This window comes from Vespa crabro, chromosome 2 (genome assembly GCF_910589235.1).
Source record: "Vespa crabro chromosome 2, iyVesCrab1.2, whole genome shotgun sequence".
Lineage (NCBI taxonomy): Eukaryota > Metazoa > Arthropoda > Insecta > Hymenoptera > Vespidae > Vespa > Vespa crabro.
This window is the reverse complement of record NC_060956.1, coordinates 21,296,720-21,321,972: the sequence shown is the minus strand read 5'-3', so window position 1 is coordinate 21,321,972 and position 25,253 is coordinate 21,296,720. Positions and strand designations below refer to the sequence as shown.

At 40.7% G+C, this 25,253-nt stretch overlaps 1 protein-coding gene and 1 long non-coding RNA gene across 8 annotated transcripts in view; one reads left to right on the top strand and one right to left on the bottom strand.

The window, feature by feature from the left end:
• The window catches only part of LOC124432962 (tetratricopeptide repeat protein 14 homolog), a 338,911-nt gene that overhangs the window by 153,127 nt on the left and 160,531 nt on the right, over window positions 1-25,253 (bottom strand). The gene's annotated exons all lie outside the window — the stretch shown is intronic.
• On the top strand, window positions 639-24,353 carry LOC124432966. Of its 2 annotated transcripts, none has more exons than XR_006944400.1 (3): window positions 639-1,400; window positions 15,565-15,760; window positions 17,848-24,353. It is a non-coding gene; the product is annotated as an uncharacterized LOC124432966 (long non-coding RNA). The 2 variants fall into 2 exon arrangements; XR_006944401.1 differs by lacking the exon at window positions 639-1,400 and adding an exon at window positions 13,959-14,373.

Sequence of the window (25,253 nt, the reverse complement as noted above, 5' to 3'; positions counted from 1 at the left end):
TCCGCACTTGGGGTGGTTTCAGCACAGTCAGGGGGGATAGAGAGTCAGAAAGAGATATAGATAGAGACGAAGAGTGAGGGGTGAGTAGTCGTGGGGTGGATTTATGCGAATCCTTCCTTCCGACTCGCTCAGCGAGGAAACGAATCTTTTTTCTTCCTTTTGCATCGCTTCCGTTCGCTCGAATGCCGTGTAGATCGCTTCCTCGAGAAGGTTGCCAAAAGCTCTTATGCTACCCGATCGTACTTCTTGATATCGGATTTCTATTTTAATCATCATCGAAAATCGTAGTAACTTGAGAAATAAAATATAAAATTAAGTCTATCTCTTACCGATGAAAAATATCTAACAATTAATAATGATAAAATTCGTAGAGAAATAGATAACTATAATAAAGATTCGTGGTTGTAACATTGTTTCAACCATAGAGACTAGGACGAATTGACGGTATACGATGATATTTAAGTAAGTACCAAGAGAAAGAGAAAGAGAGAGAGAGAGAGAGAGAGAGAGAGAGAGAGAGGATGAGAAGGAGAATACGAAGAGAGAAGAGTCTTTGTAAGAAGGTCGTCGTTAATTCTTTGACGGAAGGGGTGGATGATAGCGGGGAGAGAAGGAATATAAGCGGAGTTGGTAATAATGCTAAATATCTGAAATGAAGTAGCAGTAGTAGCGACTGAGTGTAACCTACATTGGCTGGTAGACTAGGTGGAAAGGAAAGTGTGCGTTACACGTAGGACGACGATGAACAACGACAACAACGACAACGGTAACAAAGTCGTTGTCGTCGTCGTAGTCGTCCTCGCCGACGACGACGACGAGGACGAGAAGAAGGGTATATACGAACTCGCATATCGTAGGTAGATGGATGCTGTACACACGTATATACATCATAGATACATTGATACACGTATACAAGCTCGATCAAGGCACCGTAGATGAGCGAGAGTCCGTAGGAGAGAAGGTAGGTGGTTCGGTTCCGGTGCGGGCCATTAGTTGATGAGCTACCTCGTTTTCGTCCCCTCCCGAGGCCGAGATTCGCGCCAGTGCCGCCGACGACGGCGTGCCACCCTCTTCTCCTCGCTCGCGCGACTACATCGAGAAGCTCTCCACCATCTACGGGAGGAGGCCCTGTGAAAAGCTCGCGTGCCATTGTGGGATCTATTATTGCTCTCCTGGACTTACATGTTTCGATGCAGTGCCGGTAAACTCAGCCAACCAACCATCCAACCAACCAACCAACCAACCAACCATCCAACCAACCAACCAACCATCCATCCATCTAACCAACCAAACAACCAAGCAACCAACCAACCAGTCAGTCAGTCAGTCAGCTAGACGAGCAAGAGAGCGAGTAAGCGGACGCGCAACCGATAAAAACACCGAAGCAAACGAACCTCTTTGTACGTATACCTGTGTATATGCATGTATATATACGTCTATGTTTTTCTGTGTTTACGTTGGTGTTCTTTCGATACATCGCGTATCGCTGCTCTTTACTACTTTTCTCTCTTTCTATCTTTCTCTGTTTCTCTTTCTTTCTCTATCTACCTATCTATCTATCTCTATTTATCTCCCTCTCTCTCTCTCTCTCTCTATCTATCTATCTCTTTCTCTCTTTCGTCGCGAATTCCTACAGAGCCGACTCGATGCAACGGAGTCTCTTTCAGCGGAAAAGTCGCGGTTTCGCGGCTCCTCGCTTCCAAATTTTCAAAGACCCGATATCCCGCTTCGACGTCCTCGTGCATCTCCACCCTCATATTCCCCTTTTTCTCTCCCTCTCCCTCTCCCCATCTCTCTTTCTCTTTCTCTCTCTCTCTCTCTCCCTCCCTTTCCCTCTTTGTAGTTTTGTCTCCACGAATATTAGAATATTATCATCCGTTCTTTTTTAAGAAAGAATTTCCTCATTCAATCGATCGATAATTTCTATCATAGAATTATATCAATTTATCTTTTATCCACGAAACATCGTATTATAATCATGATATTACGAAAACGCACGACTAGGCATTTCGTTAAATCAGCGGAATGACGCGATATTTCCGGTGTTGATTCGGGACGTCGTCCCGCGTGATAACCGTAGAAAATGCGAGCCCTCACCGACCGACGAATCTACAGAAGGGAGAGATGGAGATGCATAGCAGAGGCACAAAGTCCTGGAAGAAGAGAAAGAAAGAAAGAAAGAAAGAAAGAAAGAAAGGAAGAAAGAAAGAAAGAGAGAGAAAAAAGTGAGAGAGTGAGAGAGAGAGAGAGAGAGAAAGAGAGAAAGCGAGTGCACAGAAAGGCATTCAATGCATTCACGGGGAAGAACTCTGCACGAACGAGCGAGCTCGTGAATGAACCGAGTCCCGAGCCGACGAACCACTGTCGGCTCGGCACCCTCTCCTCCGTGGAACTACTCTATCTCGGGCATTATCGTTATTAAACACCTCGAAAGGCCGCCAACAGAATGGTATTCGTGTTTCAGGGAGGCAAGCCGCCGACGAGAGAGAGAGAGAGAGAGAGAGAGAGAGAGAGAGATCCGGCCGCTCGATTCGTTCGTCGATGTACTTACTCGCGACGTCCTCCCCCTCCCCCTCCCCGCCCCCACCTCTTTCTCTCCTCCTCGTCCTCTTCTTTATCCTTCTTTCCCAACGTGTTCTCCACATGTTTTTTTTTCCCTTCCTTTCTTCCTTCCTTCATTCCTTCCTTCCATCCATCCATCCATCCATCCATCCATCCATCCATCCATCCATTCATCCATCCATCCATCCTTCCTTCCTTCCTTCCTCCATTCTATCTATCCACCATATCCTCTTTCCCTTTTTTACTCTCGAAATTTCGAATAAATCCTTTCGACTCATATATCGTATTGCACGGTTGAATCATTCGAACGACGTGCGACTAATCAAAACGATTAGAATCATAGATTAGAAATATTTATTTCGTTGAATATTTCAATAAAACTTTGCAAAACCGGGAAACATCTCGAAACGAGAATTGTATATTTTATTTGTGATATCAAGATGGTAAGGGGATCCTCTCGCATGGAAGATCGTTATCATTGTTTCGCGCAGAAGACGGGGTAGCATTAAAAGCGACTCCCTTTCCTTCCTCGTATAGTGGGAGGGGAAGGAGGAGGAGGAGGAGGAGGAGGAGGAGGAGGAGGAGGAGGAGGAGGAGGAGGAGGGGTGGGAGTGTCGTCGTCGAAGAGCCGGATGATGTACTGCCGTCTCAGCCCCTTAATTACTGCCGCGTGCAAATTGGAAGGAAAAATTAATCGCAGAAATGACTTAGAGTCGTCGGCGGTGCCGTAGTTCGAGATACCGGAGGATGGGGAGGGGGGTTGGAGGAGAGGACGGGTGGGTGGTGGGGGGCGGTGGGGGAAAGCGAAGGGTGGACGAGGAAGCGCAGCCGAGGGTCGCACAAAGGGGATGAAAGGAAGTCCGGGGCAATTAGAATGATGCCCTTTGCACGGTCTTCCTCTCTCTCTCCTTCTTTCTCTCTCTCTCTCTCTCTCTCTCTCTCTCTCTTTCTCTATCTCGCCTTCTTCCTTTCTCTCAGTAACCCCGGAACTCTTTCTCTCTCTCTCTCTCTCTCTCTCTCTCTCTTTCTCTTCTATCTCTTCCTCCTCCTCCACCTCCTTGCTTCTCTTCCACCTCCATGGATACGCTGTTCGCGAAACCCTTCGTGTAAATCTGCCTTCCTTCTGAACTCAAACTAACTTCAGGTGCTAAGAATATCATACACGTACAAATATATCGTAACGGAGATATTTATTTATCTTATTAGAAAATTTTTATTTAGAAAATTTGTTTTCTATCGGAAAGGAATGTCTCCATTTAAAAGAAACAAAAATATTTCCCAAAGCTTTAATATTCTTACTCTACGTTTGTTGCATTTTATATATATATATATATATGTGTGTGTGTGTGTGTGTGTGCGTAGGTGTATGCGTGTGTGTGTGCGTGTGTATTAAATTACTCTATCGACTAAAACAATGCTTTATTTAGAAGTAATAATAGATATATTTCAATAATTAATTTTAACACAAAAATCATGAAATAAAGGGAGAATTTTGGTGGTAAACGTTAACAAATATCAGCGTTTATCGTTATTTCATGCTCTAGAACAAATATAATATTTGATATAACTGTATCCTATAAATCAGTTAATATCATTATCATTCAGCGATCGTTCGAATTGAGGATGGTATAGAATTTTCGTAATAGTATTACAATATACGCGATATGTTCCATTTAATTCGTATATTTAAAATACTTTTTGTTATAATATTTTTGGGAGTATAAAAATAATTTAACATTAAGGAAAAAAAAAAAGTACATTTCTATAGTTTGCTTTTTTCTTTCTCTTTTTTATTAAGATTAATATTCTCTATTAAAGTTATCTACACATACACACACACACACACACACACACACATATATACATATATGAGTGTCACGAACGAAAAGATTTCATCCTATAGATATTATTAGAAAGTAAGAAGTCTCAGGAGAAAGATCAACTTTGGAAGGTCACGAAGTAACAACTAGGAGGAGGGAGAGGAGGAGGAGGAGGACAACGATGATGGCAGCAACCTCGACGATATCACCAACGTTGGATGGACATTTAATCTCGATTTCGGGGTCGACCACCGATCGAACAACCCCTCCGACTCGTGGAAGGCCGCTGCTGTCATATCTCCAAGGGATGATTCGACGTGACGGCTCTCCCTAGAGGGTTGGCGTCGTGCTACCGTAGCCACTGGCATACGTTGCTGCTCTTGCCCTCGATGGAAAAGCCCATCGAAAAGCCCATCGGAAAGCCATGCCGTGTGCCGCCCTAGGCGGCAATATACGTCGTGACGTTCGCGGATTCCGCGCGTGCCACCCATTCCCCACCTTCGACTCCACCTCTTTCTCTCTCTCTCTCTCTCTCTCTCTCTCTCTGTCTCTCTCTCTTTCATTCTCGTTTTCGACCCTTCTCGCGTGAGGTTTAATGACGTATAAACTATGCTTCGGATTAGCAACGTTGCCTCGACTCTGCTCGAGGCTATCATCGAGCTTTAGGGTCGATAATATTCTTGCTTTTCGTCGTTGGCTTCTTATGAGAACTTCCTACAAAGCTATTCTCATATGATCCAATGTCTAATCTACCTAAGTATAATAAGATTTTAATCGACATTATTAAAAGAAAACTGTTTAATATAGTCATTAGTATAATGAAAATTACAAAATTATCATTGATTTTTTTCGTGTAAATTCTTTTAATAGAAAACTATTCATTACTTCGGATGATTCATTATTGAATCATTGATAAACTTTTTAGTTTAAAGAAATAAAGAGTGAGAGAGAGAGAGAGAGAGAGAGATACTGCAAGAGTATCTGTTCCCAACCTACCTCACTGTAAAAACGAAGACGATACTCGCCAATTAAATCGGAATCCCTTATCAGATCATCCTTCCAGTTTATTCGCGTCACCAACTTGCCGGTAGGTAATACATACTGACCAAGCTACGTTTGAAAAATCTCGTGACAGTTAACCGAGTACAAAACGAATAATTAATTGGACAAAGAAAGGAGTTCGTTGAAGAGGAAGAGCGAGAGCACGTTAGCAGCGAAATAGAGGAAAGTAAAGTGAGAGTCAGAGAGAGAGAGAGAGAGAGAGAGAGAGTGAATGATAGAGGAAAAGAGTGTGAGAGAGTGAGAAAGAAAGAAAAAAGAAGAAAGAAAGAAAGAAAGAGAGAGAGAGAGAGAGAGAGAGAATGGAGTGGCACAAAAGGGCCCCGACAACAAAGTCAAGTGGGGCACAATGAGCCGCGGCGTGAGTACATTGAATACCATGGTCGTCTCCTACAGTCGTGGTCCCATGGCTCTTTGACGCTCGTTCTACTACTTCTCGTGTCTCATGGTGTGTACTTATGGTGTGCCTCTATAAAAGCGTTGATTCGATAACATGACCGTGTCACCGATATAGAAAATTACATGCGCACGAGCGAGCCCCCAGGGTGACAGCTTGATCGTCGATTATGAAAACGTTTAAAAGCGAGATCCTTATATTTCTATAACCTGTCAACCTGTCACCATTTATTTATTCATTGATTTCGTTCCTTCAATCGATGGAATTATATTTTTTTTTATAGTTTTTTTATACTACTATCAAAAAGTTTCGGATTTTTCGTCGATGCTTTCGTCGAGGATCAACGGTATATAGAAGTAAATCGTTCGACCGAATCCAAAATGATAGATAGGACTGTGAGATTTAGAAAGATAGATAGATAGATAGATAGAGAGAGAGAGAGAGAGAGAGAGAAAAGGGATCGATTTAGAAAACTGGTCAAGCTCGAAAATCCTGATAAATGAAAGAAGCAAATACCGAGCGAGGATTATCAATAAGGGTTGGCTATCTTTAGACCTGGTAGAAAAGGGTAGATCGTGGTAGGTAAGGGTAAAAGACTTAATCTCTTTACCTACGATAATCTGATATAATACTCTTCCTATGTTATTCACCTTGGAATCAAATCGTTTATACTGTCTTAAAAGCAATTTCGTGTAAGGTATACTTCAATAAAGATTCCTCGTCTTTCGTATAACATAAAAATGTATGTATCGAGAAAAACAAATATATATATATATGAAAAAAAAAGGAAAAGAAAAAATATCGATGATGGACGACTCGATAGATATACATTTTGATATCGAAAAATTGTTCTCTCTCTTTCTCTCTTATTCAGTTGATCATTTCTAACTGGACGTAATGTTACGCGAAGTCACCCTTCCGTTTTTCCCATCCACCATCTCTCTCTCTCTCTCTCTCTCTTGTTGAGCGGGGGTGCAATCAATAAGACATTCGTGACGCGACGGTTATGGGGCTGATGGGGATGCGAAAACGGGGGCCAACGGGCAACCCCATGAATATCTTTCGATAGATTGCACATCGTCCTCGTTCAGGGCCGATGCGTCCCGATGCGTCGCGATGCGTCGATCCAGAGCGTCAGGGGGGTTGGTTAGCCGGAGGTTCGTCGAGGGCTACGAGACAGGCGAGGGTGAACGACGACGTGTGTGTGCAGCCACGCGTCCACTGCGGTTAACTTTTCCTCCTTCTACTTTCCTCGCTCCACTCGATCTCCTTCTCTCCACCTTCTTCCTGAACGAAGGGTAAAGAGAGAAGATGTCCTGACCGGCGCCGACGGTCAACGGTTTTTCGGCCCTTTCGAACTTTCGACTCGATCGTCCGCGAGAAAAACTTTTTCTTCATCGAAAGGATCCCCGGAGGTGCTCGCATTTCGACTCTGTGCTGTTCAATTACGCGTACAAACGGACAAAGTTTCAAAATGAAAATTTGACTTTGATGATTATTTGAGTAAGACTATTGATAATCATCAACGGAAAAAATCCAACGAAATTATATAAACGGGACAGTATGGATAAAAGGAGAAGATGAGAAAAAAAATTAGTAAAAGAAAAAAAAAAAAGAGAAGAAGAAAAAGAGAAAGAAAAAAGAATCGATTACCGTCTAACTATCCATCCATCCATCCATCCATCCATCCATCCATCGATCCATCCATCCATCCATCCATCCATCTATCTATCTATCTATCTATCTATCTATCTGTCTTCGTTGTATTAGCGTCGGAACGTATGTATGCATGGGAGATCATAAAAACGATCTACTGCATTTCCCTTTATTTCACAAACGCGACTCGGTCGGTAGGTACTCGCTTTCCTCTATGCTCGAACGTTGATCTTTTGGATCATTTTCGACGAATCGGAAACGTGAATCTCTCTTTCTCTCTCTCTCTCACTCTCTCTCTCTTGCTATCTCTTACTATTCCAGGATTCGGTCTGATGGGTGCGTCATGCATCGGCTTGCATCGGCTTTCATCGGTTGAAGGATCCACTCGGGATCTCGCATTAATAATGCATATCTGTGTCGATGTATACGTTTGCGTATACGGCAGTCGCATCTGTAAAAGTATGTAAGAGCTTAGGAATACGATTCGTAAAGTCGAAATCGAGAGCCGAAATCTCTCTCTCTCTCTTTTTTTCGCATGAGAACGTTCTTTTTTCCATAGTTCTTTCTTTCTCTTTCTTTCTCTCGGAAGGTCGAAGAGTGAAATTGTAAAATACCACGCGGGGAGTCGTTGCATCGTTTTCACACAAAATTTGTCCTTGTTAATACGTCAAGAGAAAAAGAGAAAGAGAAAGAGAGAGAGAGAGAGAGAGAGAGAGGGAGAGAGGGAGAGAGAGAAGGATAGAGAGCATTCAGGAACTCCCGAGTTCGTTTCTCGACGCTTAAATTACCGGTCCAGTCTCTCTAGGCCCCTACTCGGTCTACTGCCACTCTCTCGCCCCCTCCTCTTTTCTTTTTTCTTCCCTTTCCTTTTCCAAGCCCTTTTGAAAGGAACTCCATCCTTACGCCTCCGCACTCTTCACCTACCTTCCAACAACGTATCCCCTGCCTTCGACACCGTCATTCTCTCTCTCTCTCTCTCTCTCTCTCTCTCTCTCTCTTTCATTTTTCTTCTTCCTCCTCTTCTTCTTCTTCTACTTCTTCTCTTCCTCTTCTTTTTCTACTACTACTACTACTACTACTACTACTACTACTACTACTACTTCTTCTTCTTCTTCTTCTTCTTTCTCTTCTTTTACATTTTCTTTTTCTTTTTCTATTGCTTCTCGTCTCTGTTTCTACTTCTTTTTCTTCGTCTTCCTTTTCCTATGCCTTCTCTCTTTCCATTCCGTCATACGCGTCGAGTTTTTGGACTGATTAGCATTTTTTTCCTTCTTCACGCTTCTTCCATCGTGACTCGATGACGCCTCTGGCCGGACAATGAGGCTACTTATTTATTTAAATACCGGGCATCCTGTCCTTTCACGCGAAGATTTATGCACGCTGCCGAGCTAATTGCCGGCCCATTATCCGACTAATGGTATTCCGTCGCGTAAACGTTCTTCTTCTCCTCTTCTCTACCCCTCTCTCTATCTCCCTCCCTCCCTCCCTCCCTCCCTCTCTCTCTCTCTCTCTCTTTCTGTCTCTGTTTCTATCTATCTTTCTCTCTTTCTCTCCTTCTACACCTTCTTCCAACATTTCGCTAGTCTTCGTCGACTTCTTCGATCGACAAAAGACACGTCGACTGTGGAATATGCGATCCAAAGTAACTTCGACGAGGACTTTCTTCTTTACCAAACACTAATGAGAACGTAAAATTCATCTCTCCCTTCTTCCCTCTCTCTCTCTCTCTCTCTCTTTCTCTCTCTCTCTCTCTCTCTCTCTCTCTATTTTTTTTCCCTCTTTTTTCTTTTTTTTTCTTTCCTCGATATCGTCGACAGATCGTTAAATATATATTTTCCGAATATCATCGATCGTGAATATTTTCGATTAATAGTTAATAAAAAAGGTTAACAGTTTGAAACGCGTACACAGATATTTCTACCTCGTTTATCGAATAATCATAGGAATTTCAACGAGGAATTCAACAAATCTCGGGGAAAAATTCGTACGAGTCGATTCGATCAACGGCGACGGAACTATGACGATTTTGCGAAACGTTTGATGAGTGAAACAGAAAAGAGAGAGAGAGAGAAAGAGAGAGAGAGAGAGAGAGAGAGAGAGAGAGAGAAAGAAAGAAAAAGAGAGAGTGAGAGACAGAGAGAAAAGGGAAGGATGGATGAGGTTGGGGAATAGCGGGGATAGGAGTAGGTAGGTGGTGGACATTGATTTCTGAATGGGCTGTACCGTAAACGAGCCCGGAGTGCGCCCCTACCTATCCTTCGAATCGCGCAACCCGCGAAACGCTTGAAAACGCGCGCTTTCGCGTTTCCTATCGAACTGGGATAGCGGGCAAAGGGTTGCTTTCCATTCCACTCTTTTTTCTCTCTTTTTCTCTTTCTCTCTCTCTCTTTCTCTCTCTCTCTCTCTCTCTCTCTCTCGCTGTAGTAGCTTTTCATCGGTAGAGTTGTCCAGACGGTGAGCAGTGTGTGTGAGAGAGAAAAAGAGAAACAGCGAGAGAGAAAAAGAGAGAGAAAGAGAGAGATGTTAAAAAAGTGCGGGTCGGATTTGAAACGTTAGTCGACTCCGGAGGCAGAGAGCAACTGGACGAATGGAACCGAGAGAAAGAGAGAAAGGGAGATAAATCGGGAGAGAATCGAACGACAATTGATTTATTCCGTTACGCTGTTACACCTCGTCGCTTCGTTTTAACGTTTACCTACTACTTTGTATATGTAAAGGAGACCATTTTAAAGGTCGTTATATTGTATTAGGATCGTTCAGTTATCTCCGTTTTAAGAGATCATCGTGATAATAAACAAAGTCGTAATAACAATGTCGTCACCTTGTATAAGTACGTACGTAGTTAGCTCTGATCTTCAGTTAATTATTTACCACCGACGGGATATAACGTACGATGGTACTTATTTACATACGTAAATTATTATTATTACAACGTTATTAGAATCGTTGAAATATTCCTAACATTATTCTATTGTCGTTACGAATTAGAGGATCATGTTTCCTACAGGGAACAAAATTTCTTGCTAAACGTTCATGCGGGTGCTACGGCGAAATAAATGAGTATATATATATATATATATATATATATAAAATCTGGTCGTTTTTCAAGCTCGTTGTCCGATGTCATCCGACATACTTAACAGGGAGATCGATTTCTCTCTTCGATAATAATACCAACGATGGATTAACGTCAATTTGCAGTTTTCAGTTGCAGCAGTGAGTTCGGCAGGCAATAGCAGCAGCAGTTCTCGATTGCCGTCGGATTGTATAAGGTGGTACACCGCGTTGTACCATTGCTCGATTAGCATTTCGCATTAAAAATCCAGAACGCGATGGAAAAAGCGAGAATTTATCCATTGCCAGTAGAAGACCACGAGAAAGAAGAATCCTATTTAAAAAGTTTGATTAAGAAAGCTGTCGAGCTATTATTCTCATGCTAATTATGTCCTCGAAGATTTTGCTTTAGAATTATGTCGAAAAAATGGAAAGACGTTCGTTCTTATTCGCAATATCGTCTTTTCCTTCCTTTTCTTTCTTTATCATGCATACCTATAGATATTTAGATGCACACACATACACACATATATATGTATATATATATATACATACATATATATGTATATATAAATATACCTGTATATGCTTACTTTAATCATTACTTTGGTCCAGAAAATACCTGCTTCTTCGATTTCTCAAAAGTTTCGACGTTTCGCTTAAGATCGGAATAATATAAAAATCAGTCGCGTGACAAAGAAGTGGAAATGGAAGGAAAAGAAAAAAAGCACGAGATAAAAACGAGGAATGGGGTTAAAGGTTCGTCTTCGACCTTCCGCCCATTCCCCTTGATCTTTACGAGAATCATATGCGCCACTTCGTATCTAAGATACGCGTTTCCTGCGTATTCCGGAAACGGGGTTGTTCTTTTCTTCGTCCCCTCCCTACTTTCCTCTCTTCCAACGAATAAAAGTCGAATGGATATGCGCATTTAACTATAAACGTACATCATATAACACGTACGAAAGAATATTCTTTAAGAAAATCTAAATAATATTTATTTCTTTCGATATATCATATAATATAGAAGATAACTAATATAATTGGCTTTGATAATAATTGTCGCTTTTAATTATTTCGCGGAAAGGAAAATTTTTTAATATTTTTCTTATCGATTATATAACATCGTGAAATATTACACACACACACACACACACAGACACACATGCACACGCGTATACACACGCAGTTATGTATGTGAAAAGAAAGACACGAGAGAAGAGAGAGAGAGAGAGAGAGAGAGAGAGTGAGTTTGGTTTGGTTTGGTTCTCTTGACGTCTGGATCGTCGAATGCGTGCGCCGTCCGCCGGCGTCCTATGCAAAAACCACCCCGACGCAACCCTCCCATCGACGTGTCTTCACCCGCGATATAAATCATACAGCACATACATCATCTCCCTCCGGCAGCGCCGACGCATAGGTGGTACCAGAGACAGAGAGAAAAAGAGAGAGTGAGAGAGTTGAATGGCGACGTAAAGTAAAAAAGTAGCTGAAAACCTGGGCGAGCGACAAACCGCCGGCTTATCCAGTTACACGCAGGAGGCTTACCCATTTTTCCCTCCATTTTGTATTTCACTCTTCGTTTCTCGACCCTGTTCCCTTTCTCTCTCTCTCTCTCTCTCTCTCTCTCTCTCTCTCTCTCTCTCTTTATCTTTCTTCTCTGCTTTCAACGAGCCAACGTCGCTCTTAAACTCCTCGTGGAATTCGACTTTTTAAAATCATTCCGTTGCCGCTCGAGAAGAGAAATCACCAAGAGAACGCCCAAAAAAAGAAAGCAAAAAAAATAACCAAGAAAAGAGAGAGAGAGAGAGAGAGAGAGAGAGAGAGAGAGAGATCATGTTTTTCCAACTACTACGATATGATAATATTGAGATTGTAAACGAGCGATGAATATTATTTCGGAAAAGTAATAGCTATTAAAAATAATTCTGATAGTATATTATGAGAAGGAGATTATTATTAATACTGTTATTATTATTCTAAGATAAAATGTTCGAGTATATTTGTTCGATGATATATATATATATATATATATATAGACATATATATACATATATAGATAGATATATACCTTCGAGCGATTATTACAGTCGATACGACGCTAACGACAACTGGTGTCGTTAACAGTGCCTGTTGCACGCAATTGATACACCCTAGAGAAACGCATACACGTGATGTATCTCCAATTTCCCGATAATCAGAAAAGTCATGGCCGTTGATTCTCACGAATCAGATTGATTGTCCACGAGATATCGTTTTGGGTTTATCTTTCTCTCTCGATAATCACTGAGATCCTGATTCTCACGCGATAGGTGAACGACAAAGATACAACGTTGAACGACGAAGACGAGAGAGAGAGAGAGAGAGAGAGAGAGAAATGTATACACAACAATGGAGATAAAAGGACGGCGGAAAGTGTGGGGTGAAAAAAGGACGAGAGGAGGAAAGAGAGAAGGAGAGGGTGGGAGGGGGGATATACAGTAGGATTAGAGAGATCTGACGATTGTCGCGTATTGTATTCATTCACGACAATGTTCTCGGTACATTCACATGTAGTTAGGTAAAACAGAATTGGAAAAGAGCATGGGGTCGATCGTTTGAAGACAATAATAAAACTAAACTCGACGAATCGCGAGACACATCGGGTGAGTAAATTGGCGGTATAGCGAGAATGCGGGAAGATTGTTGATACACGCGTAGAGAAAGAAAAAGTCAAGCCGCGAAAGACCGAAGGAATGATCCTATACGATCGAGCCACGATCATTAGCCTTCTTTTTCGTTGTTGTCCATACGCGGGACGGATCCAACGTGTCTCTCTATTGTTCGCCGATCGACGAGCTTGCATTATATCGCATTATATCGGGGATGGTAATAACGTGGCGCCTTGTTCGTCGATTAAACGGTTACATTGTGCTCGACTTTTCTCTGATTGGATTATCGCTTCGCGCGATACGAGCACGACGCCTACTATTACTATATACACGTATACGATTTATACAAGAATATACAGATAGACATAGATACACACTTATACATAGTTACGTAGATAGACGTACATAGTGTTTGCGACGATACTTTGCTGAAGATCGAAGAAAAATGACCTCCGCTTGGATTAGAAAAGAAAGTAGGAGGAAGAGAGACTAGGACGGATAAATCACCGTGAGAAGCCACGTCTCGTAGAGACGATGCGTTTTCACGGATTTACGAGGGACGAACGAGAACGATCTAACTCGCCCAACATGTCCGATAGTTCTCTTTCTTGTACTTTCCTTTACGACGGACCACGAAGAAAATTTATCCTTGTCGCTAAAACCTATATCTAGGTATATATACATATATACATATATACATATATATATATATATATATATATATATATATATATATATATATATATATATATACCTATATCTAGATATCCTTTCGACATTTTTTAATAATGTTACCTATCAACTTAGAAGAAAAATCACCTTTAATTTATATTTAATCACGTTAATTACATTCATATTTAATCCTAACTACTTAACTTACTTACTTACTTACTTGAACGAATCCAAACTCTACTTTTCTTTCTAGTTTCTTCTCAGGGAAGAAATTAGTTATAGTGCGGCAGGTCGGTCAACTTTTCGAGACCGTTGGCCATTCCATGACTTTAGTTTCTCCACGGCAGCAAGATGTAGAGAACGGGAGAGGGAGAGTGAGAGAGAGGGGGAGAGAGAGAGAGAGAAAGTTGGTGAGTTCGAGACAGAGGGCAGTTACGCTCGGAGGGTAGAGAGACGAGCGTCGAGTGTGTGTGCGTTTAATGCGAATGCGAACGTAAGAGGGGTAAGTGTAGGTGTAGCTGGAGGAAGAGGGAGAGAAAGAGAGGATATATATATATATATATACATATATATATATATATATATATATAAAGAGAGAGAGAGAGAGAGAGAGAGAGAGAGAGAGAGAGAGAGAGAGAGAGAGAGACGGTGGCTTGGGCAGTGCGTATCGATCTGGCCGCGTTACGCGCGTGACGGAGGTTGGGGCCCTGGTGTGGACCAATCGGAGGGCCACTCCTCTCTCCCTCTCTCTCCCTCTAACCCTCATCGTTCTTCTCTCGCTCTCCTTCCTCCCATCTTCGTCCCTCGTTTCCGTATACTCTCTCTCGCTCTTCCTCACACGTTTATGCATGCACGCATGCACGCATGCACGCGGAGGCATGCACGACTGAAACATACTCCCTCTCTCTCTCTCCCTCTCTCCCTCTCTCTCTCTCTCTCTCTTATACTGAATGAGTATAGAATGTATATATGTATATATATATATATATATGTATATATATATATATCTCTACCTGCTTGATTGCATCGGCCGATAACAACGCAGCCATGTCGAAACAATGAAATGGCGGACTTCCGCGGAATACGCGTATGGTAATCGTGGCATCCACGTGCAACGTTTGACGTTTTAATCATGGAATTCGCGAGCCACTATCGACCTATCTTTTCCGGAAAAAAAAAAATCTCGCGCTTCGTAATTTTTCCTGGTCGACTTGTTATCGTAAAGTACGCTCGTGGCATTTAGTGAAGCGCTCGGAAGTTCTTCATTTTTTGTTTTGTTTTGTTTGTTGTTTCTTTCCCTTACTCTCTTCCTCCTTCCTACATGAAACGTGAGATAATAATTAATAGATATCGATGATAATCGTTATATAGATATAATGTTATTTTGATTTTTTTTTTTTCTTTGAAAGAAATCTATCTCATATTTCTTTCGAGTTTTTTTTTTTTTTTTTTTGTAAAGTAAACATTTAATCTCACCTTGACTATGATAAAAGACGCGCTAATAATAATAATCTTGGCGTGACGTCAGTCGGTGATATTTTTTCCTTTCTTTTCTTTTCTCTCTTTTTTTTTCTTCTTTACTCTTCTTTCTTTCTTTCTTTTTTTTTTTTTTTTTGCTAATAAAATCGATTTTCGATACGTTACTTACGTGAAATTCTCGCTTGGAATTCACCTGATAATGTCTTATTTATAGTTACGAAGAAAGTGGAAGGAAGTCTACGGGCGTGAACATAAAATGGCCGACCGAGAGAGCTGCCTGGCGATAGGATAGGTAGCTTTCAGGAGAAAGGAGAAATCTATGCAGGAGTGGTCGAACGGATGGGTCCTCCGCTACGTTTACCACGTTTTTTACATTATTCATGGGGTTCGCGGACCGTAGAGTTATGTAGGTATGTATGTGGTTGCGCATGCTCGATTAGCTCGACCAAAATAGTAACGCGCGAATTTGCGATGGCGAAACGACGCCGATGGTAATGGTATGTATGTATTTATCTATGTATGCACAAAATATCTATAAATCGACGTACGACATAAAATATAGATAAAATCATTGGCAATAGTTGACGATTTATAGTCTATAATCTAACTTTTACATATAATTTTATATACATATATATATATATATATATATATATATAGATATATATACATATATGTATGTATGTATTTACTTATGTATAAAAAGATATTTGAAGATATTACGAGCAACCTGTTTCATGGAAAAAAAGAATAGATTCGCCGATAGATAGTGAAACTCATGAAAGATCGGAAAAGGAAATCGTTGAAACCGTCGAAGATCGGAAAAGGGAAAAGTGGTAGGGAGGTGGAATCGAGTAGATTTTTTGACAATATTTTCCGTAATTGAGCAGCGCCAATAAATTTCGCTTGAATTATGCCCGCTCGGGGAAAATAACTGAAAACTGTCCAACTGTTCCCATCCATTATTTACATCGTTTAACAAATTTTACTGCTCCCCAGTGGTGGTCCGTGCGACTCGCCATGTCAGCCAGATATTTTCTCGTATGATCGTGTGTATTCGTTCGCGCTTTCGATCTCTTTTTATCTCTCTCTTTCTCTCTCACACACACACTTTTACACATACATAAATATACATACACACATGCGTGACCCTCCTCCTATCGTCGAAAACCCTCCTCGTAATCCCCACTTCGATCGACCATACCGATCGCTTGGTATTCGTACGCATTCGTAAATATACCCGACACGTTTATTGGCAAATACAGTCGCACACCAACGAGGGTGCTGTGCCAATACCTACGAACGAACGAACGAATTTACGATTTCATCGAATTCCCTCGTTAATCGCCGGTATACGCGTTTCCGGTCTCTTCCATGCTCTTTCGTTCGTTCTAACTAGCTGAACTTTATCGTGGTTTGCCAAAGTTCTACGCGAGATGGTCATCGAGGAAAGTTTTTTCTTTCTTTCTTTCATTTTACTCTCTCTCTCTCTCTCTCTCTCTCTCTCTTTCTCTTTCTCACACATACATTCCTTGTCTTTTTTTTCTTCTTATTACACTCGATTTTTTTTTTACGGACGTCATCAAAGAAACGACATTCCTACCTTCGATATTTTCTTTCTATTTCTTTCTCTTAACGCTGTAATGATACGCATTTATTCGTACGTACGAAGAAGCCAATAAAAAATAACCTGCGATTTCGTAATCGATAAACATTGTAAAACGCATTCTACCGTGGAACGTTTAGACTCTCCGAACTTTCTAAACGGAAACTGTACAATGCTTTAATTTTTTTTTTTCTTTTTCTTTTTTTTTCTCCTCGTCGAGAAGCGTAGCTCATGAATATTCATGAGAAAATACCGAAGCATTGTCGTTCGTTCGGTTTGAATTCTCGTAAAGCTATCCTCACGGCGCGATGGAGATATTTCTGTCTTTAACAGTACGATTAAATACGACTCGTAGAAAATATCGAAGTATTATTGTATAGATACCTATCATCATGTATAACTATACCTTTAGTTTATCGTGAAACTTTTTAACTCGTGAAAATGAACGTAAGAATTTTCCTCTTTCTTTTTCTTTGTTCTTTTTCTTTTTTTTTCTTTTTTATTTACATATATATATATATATATATATGTAAACAATACCACATACATTATTTTTTATGTTAAATAACATTTAATGGCATTATTATGCTAAAATTTTATTTGTTAATCTTTCGAAAGGCACAATATTTTTTAACGATTTTATTAAAGCGAAACTATCGTAAGTATCTACTGTAGGAAGAAAATATCGATCGATTATTAAAAAATACATATATATAGGTACGTACAATATAATAATAATAATACGATGAATATCTAATAGTCATTGTTATTTAATATTTTTTTACGTAAGCTTTTTTGCCGAAAATATTATCATTGCCGTTTATATTGTCCTCCTATATCGGGCAAAGAGTATTCTACACTTTTAACCTCCATCATTGTTTCCCTTGGTAGAAGAAGTAGCGGCCGAGGAGGGTGGGCGGAACGGTGTACGCGCGAGATACGAGACCGGAGTGGAAATCACGAAAGTCCTGTGGGTGCTCTGGATTCGCCCCTTCTAATCTCGTCTCCTTGGTTTCGCCCTCCGGCTTCGTCGAGCGGATGAGAAGTAGGAGGAGGAAGGAGGAGGAGGAGGAGGAGGAGGAGGAGGAGAAGTAGTAGAAGTAGTAGAAGAAGAAGAAGAAAAAGTAGAAGAAGAAGAAGTAGAAGAGAAGAAGTAGAAGAAGGAGAAGGAGAGATCTCACCCTTACCACTCAGAGGGTAGAAGGAAGCCGGGGTTGCAAACGGAGAGTGAGTGAGAGAGAAAGAGAGAAAAGAGAGAGAGAGAGAGAGAGAGCAAGTCGATGGAGCGAGAAGAGAAGGTGCTTTAAAGGGTAGCGAACGCCTCGACAAAAGCAACCCTCTTAAAGTTCGCTCTACGCTCTGCCTACCAATGCGATTTCGAATTCGGATTCCGCGTGCCAGATTTTCCGAAAAGGAATCTACGAATCTCTCGATGGATAGAGAAGGGACGGGAGATGTGCTTGAAAAGAGTAATCCTAAGGAAAATAAGAAACGTCTAATGGATTATCTTTAATTTCGTTGAAGGAATCGGCCAAACTTATTCGAGAGAGAGAGAAATAGATAGATAGATAGATAGATAGATAGAAAAAGAGAGATAGAAAGAGAATAGTTTTAACGATATCAAGTGGAACCTCAGAGCCATTTCGTTCAACGAAATAGCCGTCGAGTTTTTCACTGGTGATAAGAGAATAAGGAAAACGTAGTGAAGTAAACAAAAAGGAAAAAAAAAGAGATGAGAGAAAAAAGGCAAACAAAAAAAAAAGAAAAAGAAAAAAGAGGAAAGAGAGAGAGAGAGAGAAAGAAAGAGGAAAAGGGACTAGCAGAGGGGAGCAAATCGCGAGAACGGGAGCCCGCGAGTGTCGCCCGCTCTAATCTTCGGCGCGAGAGGAGCGAGCCCTAATCCAGCTTATCCAGAAAGTAATTTTGAGTCTTTTGAAAGCGACCGTCTGGCCCCCATCTCCCCGTCGTCCCCCTCTGATCTCACTCTCTCTCTCTCTCTCTCTCTCTCTCTCTCTCTCTTCGTCCACGAAGAAATCCCAACTGGGCGAAGAGAGAGAGAGAGAGAAAGAGAGGAGACAGCTCGAAACCCGCTTCCGCGAGGACGGGACTTCGAAGAGGACTCTGGAGAAGGAGTCTGGAGGAGAACTCTGGTAGGAGGACCATCGTCGTCATCTCTGCACAAACTTTTCTTCCTATCGTACTATTACTACCTACCTCGTCCTTTCTCTATCAATCTCGTAACCTTTCTTTCCTCATCTTGCTCGAGTAAATTAGCAAAGGCGAGAAGAGATGGACTATTCTTTCATACTTCTTACGAGAAGATAATATCTATTGGGAGAGGGGTTAAAACGAATCGGATTAATTTTTTTTCTTTTTTTTTTTTTTTCTTTTTTTTCAACGTAGCTAAGTAACATACCCCATCCATCTATCCTATCTCTAATTTTATTCCGGTGAAATCGTAGAATCGGCATTTGCCATGATCTCGTTATTTAAATGATTAATAATTTTTCTTAAAGATCTGATCGTTTTTCGTCGATATTAAAATCGACAGGACAAATGAATAAATCGATATATGTATATTATACTACAGTATCGTTTTAATGACGGTTACCCGATTAATCGTGAAAAATTTCCATTTCCGGATAAAAATAAAGGATCCCCTGCGAAATATATTTCCATCCTCTCGGTTGGTAGGCCGAGTATTCGGCATCAAAATGGCAAATAATCATCGAGCAATGGCCGACAGAGACCGAGAGTGCGGGCGAATGCGTCAGAAACACATCGATTAGGAGAGACGAGGAGAGAGAGAGAGAGAGAGAGAGAGAGAGAGAGAGAGAGAAAGAGAGAGGGAGAGTGAATGCAGGAAGGAGGGAGGGAAGGCAAAAGAGAGGGAGAGTGCATCGTGTGCTGGAATATTTCGAGAGTACTCGACGCATTGTCACTCTGGGGGCCTACACTTGGTCCACCCTCTCGACGATTCGAAGCCACCCCGATGCGGGGATGGATGCTATAACGTTATACGTTTGGTACTTATACAGGGTGTCGTATTGCTATCATTTCGTATTTTTACATTTTCAAACGAACAATTTAATTCGAATTAAGATCTATTTAAAAATATAAAAGTATCATTAGCATTTGACAACGAATTTCTCGTCGTTAACGATTTAATATCGGATAAACGTGAATGGTTCATCTGATTTGCGATTAATTCTTTAAAATAAATGAAAGAAAAAAAGGAAAAATAAATAAATGAAACAAGAAACTTTTTCCATTCGAAATATCAAGTCCTTTAAAATTGCGAGTATCAAGAATCCTAAGTGAAGACATTTTGGGATCGTTAATATCCATAACATGACGATTAAAAAATTTGCAAACAGAAATAAATATATTCAATGCTTATAGAGATCACGTATTGAAGAAAAGAAAAAGAAAAGAGAAAAGAGAAAAGAAAGAGAGAATAATGAAAGAAAAAAAAGTAATAACAGTTATGAAATCGAATGCAGTCGTATGTATAGATGTCCGAGAGACAGACTAACGAGGAGAACTATTCGAAGCCGCGTTCCCAATTTATTCAAGCTCTCCTGGAATTTATCAGACATAGTCGCGGTAGGTGAGATAGGATGAAGAGAGGCGAAGTGGGGTCGGCCGGTTGGTCGATTCACCAAATGCTACACGCTCGAACGCAACATCCACGGCACACGGACACCCAGTATAGATACACGAAGGTGTATCTATGGAGGCATGCGTAGCTATTACCTAGACCACGTAGGCGGTCGTATAGTACATATGTAGAAAGTATATATATATATATATATATACATACATATATATATATATATACATACATATATATATATATATACACATAGATATGTATGTAGTGAGTGAAATAGCCGGGGTGCGCGTACATAGTCGTTGCTCTCGCAGGTACGTATACCTCTACAGAGAGCGAGAGATCCAACCGTCCTCCGGCTTTCCTCCACCCGCTGAACCATCACTGTTACTCTCTCTCTCTCTTGCTCTCTCTTATTCTCTCTTACTCTCTCTCTCTCTCTAGTTCTCTCGCTCTGTCGGTTGGTCTGGGTAGGTAGCTTCTCGTATTATATACGTAGCGAAGGCTGGAGGGTCCTCACCGCCGCAACATTACGCTGATTGCCTGAATTATCCGCAACCAGTTCGTCTGTATGTGCGTTCATGCGCGCGCGCGCGTTCGCATACAGAACATTGAGATAGGGAGTATGAGTAAAAGGAGAGAGAGAGAGAGAGAGAGAGAGAGAGAGAGAGAGAGAGAGAGAGAGAGAGAGAGAGAGAGATAGATAGACAGACAGACAGACAGACAGAGAGAGAGGGAGGGAGAAACACGTAGCAACATCGAAGCGTAGGTGTAGGAACGTTGCGAGTCTCGAGCGCTTCTCGCGCGAGAGAAACTCGCCCGGCGCGTAGTACCTCACGTGTTCATATAGATATATATCCATACGTTGTATAAGCACGTACGTATGTATGTGTCTTCTACGTAATATGTACAAGTAATACGAGAGTATACCGTGAAGGAGGCAACAGGAAGGTTTACGAGGAGAAAATTGAAAACGGTGCTGCGCGCGAGCGTGGAAGACGATAGCTTATACGGTGCGTTCATGAAGGTGGAATAATGATTCGAGACGGGAAACACGGAAATTCTCTCGTCGCTTCGTCGCTTCTAACCTATTCTTAAGAGTTAGCCGTTACCGTTTTTATTGCCTTTGTTAATTGCGCATTTATTAAATTCACCTTTTTATCCCTTTTATTCGCGTGGTCGATATTAACACTCATGATACTCATTTTTTTTTTTTTAAATCGCAATACTATCCTACATCGAATGTTAATCCCAATGAGAAATTGATAAACGTACGATTTGATACCATCGGTTTTAATTTGGTGTTCGTCGAACTGATTAATGAAAACAAAAAAAAAAAAAAGAAAAGAAAAGAAAAAAAAGAGAGAAAAACAAAGAAATAAGAAGAAAGAAAAAAGAAAAATTCCACGGGTCATACCAAGTCAGATTGAACGTTGAAGAAGCAACGAATATATATGCGATGATCGAAGGGAGGAATGAACGAGATGAGTGACTCGTTGGAAGCACCCTCTTTGTCGTACCCATAGCCATGGTCATGAATTCGCTTTTGCAGTTCTGTGTCGCTCGTCGTCGTTCGTCGCGGCACGACGAAAGAGATGGAGACGCAAGGGCGGTGAAGGGTTAAGGACGCGTATCATAACGCTTGATTAATGTACGTCACCCATCCCCTTTCTGTCTATCATTCCCCTCTTTTCCTCCTCACCTTCCATCTCTCTCTTTCTCTCTCTGTCTCTCGCTCACATAGCGATTACAGTTTGGATATGCTTGTAGTTCGTTATCAATGTTTCTATACGTTTATAAAAATTAATATTTGACGAACGTCAGAAAATATCAAGTTTTTTTTTTCTTCCTTTCTTTTTTCGTTTTTCCTTTTTTCTTTTTGCTTTGTTTTGTTTTGTTTCTTTTTGTTTTTTTTTTTTTTTCTTTTTTATCGGATAAGAACTGTCTTAAATTTGTCGTTATAGTTCTTACTATAATTCATTCAATGCGATAAATATCACGAACAAGCTCTATCGCCTTTTAATTTTATTATTTCCACAACTAGACAGGAGGAAAAAAACGCTTGTCTTTTATCGATCGTAACCATCGATCATGTTCCCGAGTTTGCCGACACGGAACGCAGAAATCAACACTATATTTTGCGACTGTCACGGACAAATCGATCAACGATCTCAACGGATCGAGATTAAAGCGGCCGCTCGGCGCCAAAACCTTTCGCGAGTTACGTTTTGTAATCGACTTCGACTTTCACTTCCTAAAGAGCATAGAAAAGTCTTAATGGGAAGATATAATAATAATAATAATAATAATAATAATAATAATAATGATAATAATGATGATAATAATGATAATAATAATGATACACGTGAACGTAATTTTCTTGGCGTTTAGTCGAAGCTCGTAGATAATAAAAAAATAAAAAATAAAAAAAGAAGTGGGGAAAAAAAAAGAAAACTCGAAAAAGAAAACAAATGGGCGGAAGTACGCGTAACGATCTCGACGCGAAGAAGAGAAAGGAGATAGAATAGGCATTTCGATGCCGGTGACACAGTGACACGGAACCTGTCGAGCGAAGCCAGCCATTGGCTCGTTTCTGATAAATAGGACGCTACCGGGAACGGAGCCGCGAGCTTCGACAATGGGGGTGCCGGAAGACCGGGGCAGCTTTAATTTCCCCCCGCAGTTCCTGGCAATTACAACGTGGCGCGTCCCGATAACCATCTCTATCTCCGACCACAATGCTCTCGATTCCAACGCACCCTTCCGTCCCCGCCAAAGCCACCGTCCTTTCGTTTCTCTTTACGATTTTTCTTTCACCGGACGTCGAACGCCTACGACTTTCAACGATCGAGATTCCCTCCCTTTTCTTTTCTCCTTTTGCTTTTCTTATATTACGCTTTCCTTTGTATCCTCGTTACCTTTTCCGATGTTCATGATTATCGGCTAATAACAACAACAACAACAACAACAACAACAACAACAACAACAACAACAACAACAACAACAACAATAATAATAATAATACGAACATGTTCGAAATGTTTAGTAATTAGCGGCGATTCAAAAGAAAAGAAGAAAAAAAAAAAATAAAAAAAAAAAGAAAAAAAAAATAAAAACAATAAAAATATAAAGAAAATATATAGATCAATTTTCAACGAAAATTTCAATCGAACATTATCATTTTAGAGATTATAATAATTTTGAACGTATGAAGAAAAAGTAGATATGACGAGTCCGAAGTATCATCTCTTGCGCATCGAATTGTGTATCGTAAAATAAACCATAGTAAGTATTTGACGCTAGAAAGGTTGCAAGCGAAACACGACCGCTTTCGATTTCTCGCTTTGGAGTAACTCTGTACGAAGCCCGACGAGTTCGATTCCAGACTCTACCTTTGGTAATCCCTGCACAACGCAAAGTGATTTCACGTAGACAGAATAAGTCTTCGTAGTTCTCTTTGATCTCGATTGTTTCGATTATCTCGATCGTCACCATAGGAAGACCCGATAGACATTGTTGTAATTATAACGGTGCTAAGCTCACCGGCACGATAGGTGCAGAAAAGCTATAACTACGGCTTCTTCCAAAGTTTTCATGTACATTAAACGATGATAATATCTCGAATAGATCGGTATAACTCTAAAGAAAATAACATCCGAAAATGTTATATTAAATAGATACGTATAATTAATCTTTAAATATAAGAGAGTATAAGTGTAATCTTATAAATAATTGTAAAAATGGCAATTAATTAATTATTCGTAAAAAACGTTTGTTTATCAAATAAATTAATTAATTAATAATTGTGATATCGCGTAAAAAATGAAACCTTTGGATATTTTATTGACTCATACATTCCTCCCGTTTCTTACCCCCTTCAACTCGGAGTCGAAACATTAATGAAAAAGTGTCAGAAAAATAGAAAGGATGAGAACAGAAAGGTGAAAATGGGAGGAAGGTACGTCATATTCACCGGTATTCCTGTCTAAAATATGCCAACGCATATGCCAGTATGTTTCTCTATAGCTCGAAAGAGAGAAAGAAAGAGAGAGAGAGAGAGAGAGAGAGAGAGAGAGAGAGAAGTCGAAGAACGGAGAAAGATGAAGTACCGTCAAAGGAGGCATTGTGAGTGCTGGCCAATTATTTCTCTCTTCGTTCTACCTATTTTTCTCTCTCTCTCTCTCTCTCTTCTTCTAATTCTATGTTTCTCATTCTCTCTCTCTTTCTCTCTCTCCTTACTCTTCCTTCGTGTCTGCCATCTTCCTCTTTTTCTCTTTCTTCCAACCGATTCTCCGTCCAACCATAGACGGAAAGGCAGATAAGGATAAAGAGAGGAGGATGGAGAAAGAGTGTAAGAGTGTATGTGTGTGTATGTGTGTGTGTGTATGAGAGAGAGAGAGAGAGAGAGAGAGAGAGAGAGAGAGAGAGAGAGAGAGAAAGAGAGAAAAGCAATAGACTTCGTTCTCTTCGTCTCCAACTTACTTGCCAGTCCTTATTCGCTTTGCCCAACGAGCGTCGTCTCCTCATTCAGGCAAAGTCTAATTAAAGTGCAGCTGCAAGTTAAATTAAAACACGATAATGTTGCCGACAGTTCTCTCTTCCCTCTCGGTTCTCTTCGTCGTTTCCTTTTCTACTAGGTTTCCTCTCTTTCTTACTCTTTCTCTCTCTCTCTCTCTCTCTCTTT